General features: G+C 39.0%; 1 pseudogene; it reads left to right on the forward strand.

Moving 5' to 3' along the window:
* The first annotated feature begins 5,046 nt into the window (after positions 1 to 5,046).
* LOC130680232 (adrenodoxin, mitochondrial-like) lies at positions 5,047 to 5,489 on the forward strand (annotated as a pseudogene).
* Positions 5,490 to 6,839: the final 1,350 nt, after the last annotated feature.

The following is a 6,839-nucleotide window of genomic DNA, read 5'->3' on the forward strand; positions in this document are numbered from 1 at the left end:
GATTCCGTGTATTTCTTTGTTTTGTCTGATTGCCATGGCTAGAACCTCCAGTACTATGTTAAATAACAGTGGGGAGAGTGGGCATCCCTGTCTTGTTCCCAACCTCAGCGGAAAAGCTTTCAGCTTCTCACTGTTCATTATGATGTTGGCTGTGGCTTTATAATATGTGGCCTTTATTAGGTTGATGTACTTGCCCTCTATGCCCATTTTGCAAAGAGTTTTTATCATGAATGGATGTTGAACTTTGTAAAATGATTTTTCAGCATCTATGGAGATGATCATGTGGTTTTTGTCTTTCTTTTTGTTGATGTGGTGGATGATGTTGATGGATTTTCGAATGTTGTACCATACTTGCATCCGTGGGATGAATCCCACTTGGTCATGGAGTATGATCCTTTTGATATATTTTTGAATTTGGTTTGCTAATGTTTTATTGAGTATTTTTGAATCTACATTCATCAGGGATATTGGTCTGTAATTTTCTTTTTTTTGTGGGGTCTTTGGCTTGTTTTGGTGTTAGGGTGATGTTGGCTTCAAAGAATGAGTTTGGGATTATTCCCTCCTCTTCTATTTTTTAGAAAACTTTAAGGAGAATAGATATTATGTCTAATCTGTATGTCTGACAAAATTCCGAGGTAAATCCATCTGGCCTGGGGGTTTTGTTCTTGAGTAGTTTTTTCATTACCGTTTCAATTTCTTTGCTTGTAATTGTTTTGTTTAACTTTTGTGTTTCTTCCTTGGTCAGTCTTGGAAGGTTGTATTTTCCTAGGAATTTGTCTTTTTTTTCTGTTTTCCAGCTTGTTAGCATACAGGTTTTCATAGTAGTCTTTTATAATTCTTTGTATTTCTGTGGAGTCTGTCGTGATTTTTCCATTCTCATTTCTGATTCTGTTGATGTGTGTTGATTCTCTTTCTCTCTTAGTAAGTTTGGCTAGAGGCTTATCTATTTTGTTTATTTTCTCAATGAACCAGCTCTTGGTTTCATTGATTTTTTCTATTGTTTTATTATTCTCAATTTTGTTTATTTATTCTCTGATCTTTTTTATGTCCCTCCTTCTGCTGACTTCAGGCCTCATTTGTTCTTTTTAAAATTTTGATAATTGTGACATTAGACTATTCATTTGGTTTTGTTCTTCCTTCTTTAAATATGCCTGTATTGCTATATACTTTCCTCTTAAGACTGCTTTCGCTGCATCCCACATATGTCGGGGCTTTGTGTTGTCATTTGTTTCCATATATTCCTTGATCTCTATTTTAATTTCTTCATTTATCCATTTATTATTTAGGAGCATGTTTTTGAGCCTCCATGTATTTGTGAGCCTTTTTGTTTTCTTTGTAGAATTTGTTTCTACTTTTATATCTTTGTGGTCTTAAAAGTTGGTAGAATTTCAATCTTTTGGAATTTACTGAGGCTCTTTTTGTGGCCTAGTATGTGGTCTATTCTGGAGAATGTTCCATGTGCACTTGAGAAGAATGTATATCCTGTTGCTTTTGGATGTAGAGTTCTATGGTTGTCTATTAGGTCCACCTGTTCTAGTGTGTTGTTCAGTGCTTCTGTGTCCTTACTTATTTTCTGCCCAGTGGATTTATACTTTGGGATGAGTGGTGTGTTGAAATCTCCTGAAATGAATGCATTGCATTCTATTTAACCCTTTAGTTCTGTTAGTATTTGTTTCACATATGCTGGTGCTCCTGTGTTGGGTGCATATATATTTATAATGGTTATGTCCTCTTGTTGGACTGAGCCCTTTATCATTACGTAATGTCCTTCTTTATCTCTTGTTACTTTCTTTGTTTTGAAGTCTATTTTGTCTGATATTAGTACTGCAACCCCTGCTTTCTTCTCTCTGTTGTTTGCCTGAAATATGTTTTTGCATCCCTTGACTTTTAGTCAGTGCATGTCTTTGGGTTTGAGGTGAGTTTCTTGTAAGCAGCATATAGATGGGTCTTGCTTTTTTATCCATTCTGTTACTCTGTGTCTTTTGATTGGTGCATTTAGTCCATTTACATTTAGGGTGACTATTGAAAGATATGTGTTTATTGCCATTGCAGGCTTTAGATTCATGGTTACCAAAGGTTCAAGGTTAGCATCTTTAGTATCTTACTGCCTAACTTAGGTCACTTATTGAGCTGTTATATACACTGTCTGGAGATTCTTTTCTTCTCTTCCTTCTTATTCCTCCTCCTCCATTCTTTATATGTTGGCTGTTTTATTCTGTGTTCTTTCGTGTTTCCTTTAACTGCTTTCAGTTGGTAGTTGATTTTATTTTTTGCCTTTAGTTAGTATTTGGTTGGTCTGCTTTCTTTGCTGTGATTTTATTTGCTCTGGTGACATGTATTTAGTCTTAGGAGTGCTGCCGTCTAGAACAGTCCCTCTAAAATACCCTGTAGAGGTGGTTTGTGGGAAGCAAATTCCCTCAACTTTTGCTTGTCTGTGAATTGTTTAATCCCTCCTTCATATTTACATGATAATCATGCTGGATACAGTTTTCTTTGTTCAAGGCCCTTCTGTTTCATTGTATTAAATATATCATGCTATTCTCTTCTGCCCTGTAAGGTTTCTGTTGAGAAGTCTGATGATAGCATGATGGGTTTTCCTTTATAGTTGACCTTTTTCTCTCTAGCTGCCTTTAAAACCTTTTCCTTGTTCTTCATATTTGCCATTTTAATTATTATGTGTCTTGGTGTTGTCCTCTTTGGGTCCTTTCTGTTGGGAGATCTGTGTATTTCTGTGGTCTGTTCGATTATTTCCTCCCCCAGTTTGGGGAGGTTTTCAGCAATTATTTCTTCAAAGACACTTTCTATCCCTTTTTCTCTCTTCTTCTTCTGGTACCCCTATAATGCAGATATTGTTCCTTTTGGGTTGGTCACACAGTTCTCTTAATATTGTTTTATTCCTGGAGATCCTTTTATCTCTCTCTGTGTCAGCTTCTATGCATTCCTGTTCTCTGGTTTCTATTTCATCATAGGCCTCCTGCATCGCATCCATTCTGCTTATAAATCCTTCCAGAGTTTGTTTCACTTCTTTAATCTCCCTCTGGACGTCTGTAATCTCCCTATGGACTTTATCCCTTAGCTCTTGTATATTTCTCTGCATCTCCGTAAGCATGTTTATGATTTTTATTTTGAATTCTTTTTCAGGAAGACTGGTTAGGTCTGTCTCCTTCTCTGTTGTTGTCTCTGTTGTCTTTGTCTGCCTGTAATTTTGCCTTTTCATGGTGATAGAGATAGTTTGCTGAGTTGGCACGAGTGACCACTGGAAGAATTTCCCTTCTTGTGGGTTTGTGGCCTTCCTCTCCTGGGAGAACAGTGACCTCTAGTGGCTTGTGCTGGGCAGCTGTGCACAGAAAGGGCTTCTGATTCTTGCCCAGCTGCTATGGAGTTTATCTCCACTGTTGCTATGGGCGAGGCCTGCCTCTGGCAGCTGCTCCTATATGATTGAGCCGTATTGGAGGGGAATGGCTGGAAAGCTATTTATCTCCGTGAGGGGCCTCCGTGCTCCCTGCTGCCCATTGGGTTAGAGTTCCCAGAGTTCCCCAGATTCCATGATGCAGGACTAAGTTTCCTTGGACGCCTCCGTCTGGCGGTGGGATCCCGGTCACTTTAAGACTTCCAAAAAGCACTCGCTTTACTTTGTCCCGGGTGTGCCGGCTGTAGGGACCTGCTCACAGGTCTTACTGTCCTGTTTCCCTAGCTTCCAGCACCCCACGCACACACTGTGTCTGTGCTCTGGTGTAGAGGTCTAGGGATGGCTATTTAGCAGTCCTGGGCTCCCTCTCCCTCCCTGCTCCAATTCCTCTCCTCCCACCCAGAGCTAGAGTGTGGGTTGCTCGGGTCCCTCCGGGCTGGGGCTTGTATCTTACCCCCTTCATGAGGTGCTGGTTTCTCGCAGGTGTGGATGTGGTCTGGCTATTGTCCTGTGTCTTCTGGTCTCTCCTTTAGGAAGAGTTGTCTTTGTTGTATTTTCAAAAATATATATGGTTTTGGGAGGAGATTTGCACTGCTCTACTCATGCCGCCATCTTGGCTCTGCCCCTCTGGCAAAACTTTTAACTCAAAATTACAGGCCTCAACAAAAAGTATATTTCCTCCTTCACTCCTGGTGATTTTAAACACCCTTAGCCTATTGAAAGACTTATTTCTTGACTTTTGTTCATTCCGTATGCTTTAATTATCAGATATATAATACAGCTAATTCTTCCATATCTCTAAGTGGTTTTATAAAGTGCAAACATGTACCAAAGTGTTCATCTATGTAAAGGAGTCCATGAAGACAGGGATGTAAGCATCTCTGATAATGCCTAACTCCATTAATGCATTTCTAGATTCCACATGAATGTGAATTGTGTATGTTTGTTCATGAAACAGCAAATATAGCTCTGTTTCCCAGTATGCTCTGTCAGAGTGTTGATTTCTGTGGCTCTGAAAATTCTTACATGTCTGAGGGATTTGTTTATTGTGACCTAATGAGGCAGATTTGCCAGGAGTAGTAGGCAGTCTCCTTCTCAGTCTGGCCACTCCAGTTCTGCTCAGCCTCCTGAAGTCTGACACTCCTCAATCCAGAGTACCTGAGTACGAGGCATGAAAATGCTGTTTACATTTTCATGGACCCTGGACACCACGTGGTGTCTTGGTGGTAGTTGAAATGCTGAAGCCTCTCTATGTAAAATCACCATGTGTTAGTGGCCCTATTGCAGTTCTACATATCAAACTAATTTAAGTGCTAAAAACTCACAGATTTTCATTTTTCTGTTAAGAGTAAAGCATAGCAATGTACTGGGGATAATGTTGTAAAGCACACATTTACAAAGATGTGTACACGTTTGTCAGATAGTTTCTTTTGTAAGAGAAGAATGGATGAGGGGGCTGTCCATAAATCCTCTAATTGAGAGAGAGCCATGGACAAAGGGATAAAGAAAGCCACACCCGAGTCCTCTGCACCCGCCCAGGCAAGGCCCCGGGAGGCATGCATGCCTCCGCATGCACCGCTGTGGCCCTCGGGCCTGGGGCGTCGGCATCACATCTGGGAGACACGCGGCCATGGGCTATGGCCGCGGCGGGGGGCGCCCAGCTCCTGCGCGCTGCCACCACAGCCCTCATCGGTTCAGCCCACCGGCAGCTGCTTCTCACCGGAACCCGAGCCAGAGCTGGGAGCCTCTTGGAAGGCCGGGGGCCAGGCTGAAGTGCTGAGCTGGGCCTGGGGGGTGGTGTCGGGGAGCCCAGGGCGCTGAGCGCATCAGCACAGGCACACCGCAGGTGCATGTGACGGTACCCTGGCTTGCTCTACCTTCATCTCATCTTTGAAGACCACATATTTGAGGTTAGAAGCTGTGACTGATGAGGAGAATGACATGCTTAATCTGACATATGGATTAACAGATCCCAGTTGGGCTGCGAAATCTGACAAAATCTATGGACAACATGACTGTCCGAGTACCTGATGCCATGGCTCATGCCAGTCCATTGATATGGGCAAGAATTCCTAAATAAATATGAGTATTTTCACAAAATGTTGATCTGTTTTTACAATTATTATTATTAATGTAATTGAGAACATGGATGAATCAGTTTATTATTATGACTAGTTTTACTACTTTAATTCACCTTGTCTAACTACTGAGTTTCATAGTTCTGAAAGTATGCAATCTTTATTTTGGTAAGACTATAAAAAGCAGATCAAATGTTAGATATAGTTAATATGATAAAACTTTATGTATTTTATCCTATGTTTGTTTAGTGATTTTGGCAAATATTTTCATATAAATCTTATGCCTGCTACCTATAAAGTAAGTTTAAAAACTGGTATTATTATTCCTCTTAGATGTGGGATAAGATAGAACAACAAATTAGAAGATCTGTACTTGAATCTGCATCTTGTTACTACAAATTATATGTTCAGATTGAAACTGAAGAAATTACAAATATCTTCTTTACAGCAATAACACATGAATGTGTATGGACAAAACTAATTACTCAGTAAACTGCTTAATTTCAAAGACAGTTATTACCTTATAAATAAATATTTCAAAATTTAAAAAAAGACATACCCATTTCATTCATATTATAATTTTGAGAAACACTGCTTCTAATAATTACTTAATATGATTGGTGAGAATTTGAGTCATTTCCTTTCCTAGCTTGTAGAAAGCTATGTGGAAATAATTTATGTGTAAGTAAGAAACATCTAATCAGGATGTATTTTGAATACATAATATTATTTAAAAAGTACACAACATTCTCATAAATGAAATGCATGTGTCAGAATTTATTTTATCCATCTGTAGGACAGACAGGCTTAATGAATGTAGAGGCTATAGGGTCCTATATATAATGTATATATTTTGATTTTAACTTTACTGTCAAAATTTTAGTTATATTTAGGAGCACATTTGGGCAGGAAAAACCTTGCTGTGTTTCTGTGAAGTGAATATATTTAAAAAATGATTTTATCTATACCACATTCCTAATTCTGTTTTCCTTATTTATGTGTTTATGTGTCTGTCTGATTTTCCCTGATGCTCATAACTGTCTGGGGTTTTCTTTCAATTATATCTGAGACAAAAATTGAAATGTTTAATAATACTCAAGTTCATTTGAGAATAAATGCAACTTTTGAATTAGGGACTACATATGTACCACAGAAAGGGTCACAGTAATTCAATTGAGTAATATGTTAGAAAAATAAGGATTTTTATATAGACAAGGAAAATTTCATCCTCCCCAAAATTACAAATAGTTGTTACTTACATGGTGCTCGTGTGTTTATCTCTGAAAATCCAGGCTGTAAAAGAAACAATTTCCTTACCTCAGGAATTACACATGTGTTTTGAACTCTTCAGT

Source organism: Manis pentadactyla, chromosome 13 (assembly GCF_030020395.1).
Source record: "Manis pentadactyla isolate mManPen7 chromosome 13, mManPen7.hap1, whole genome shotgun sequence".
NCBI lineage: Eukaryota > Metazoa > Chordata > Mammalia > Pholidota > Manidae > Manis > Manis pentadactyla.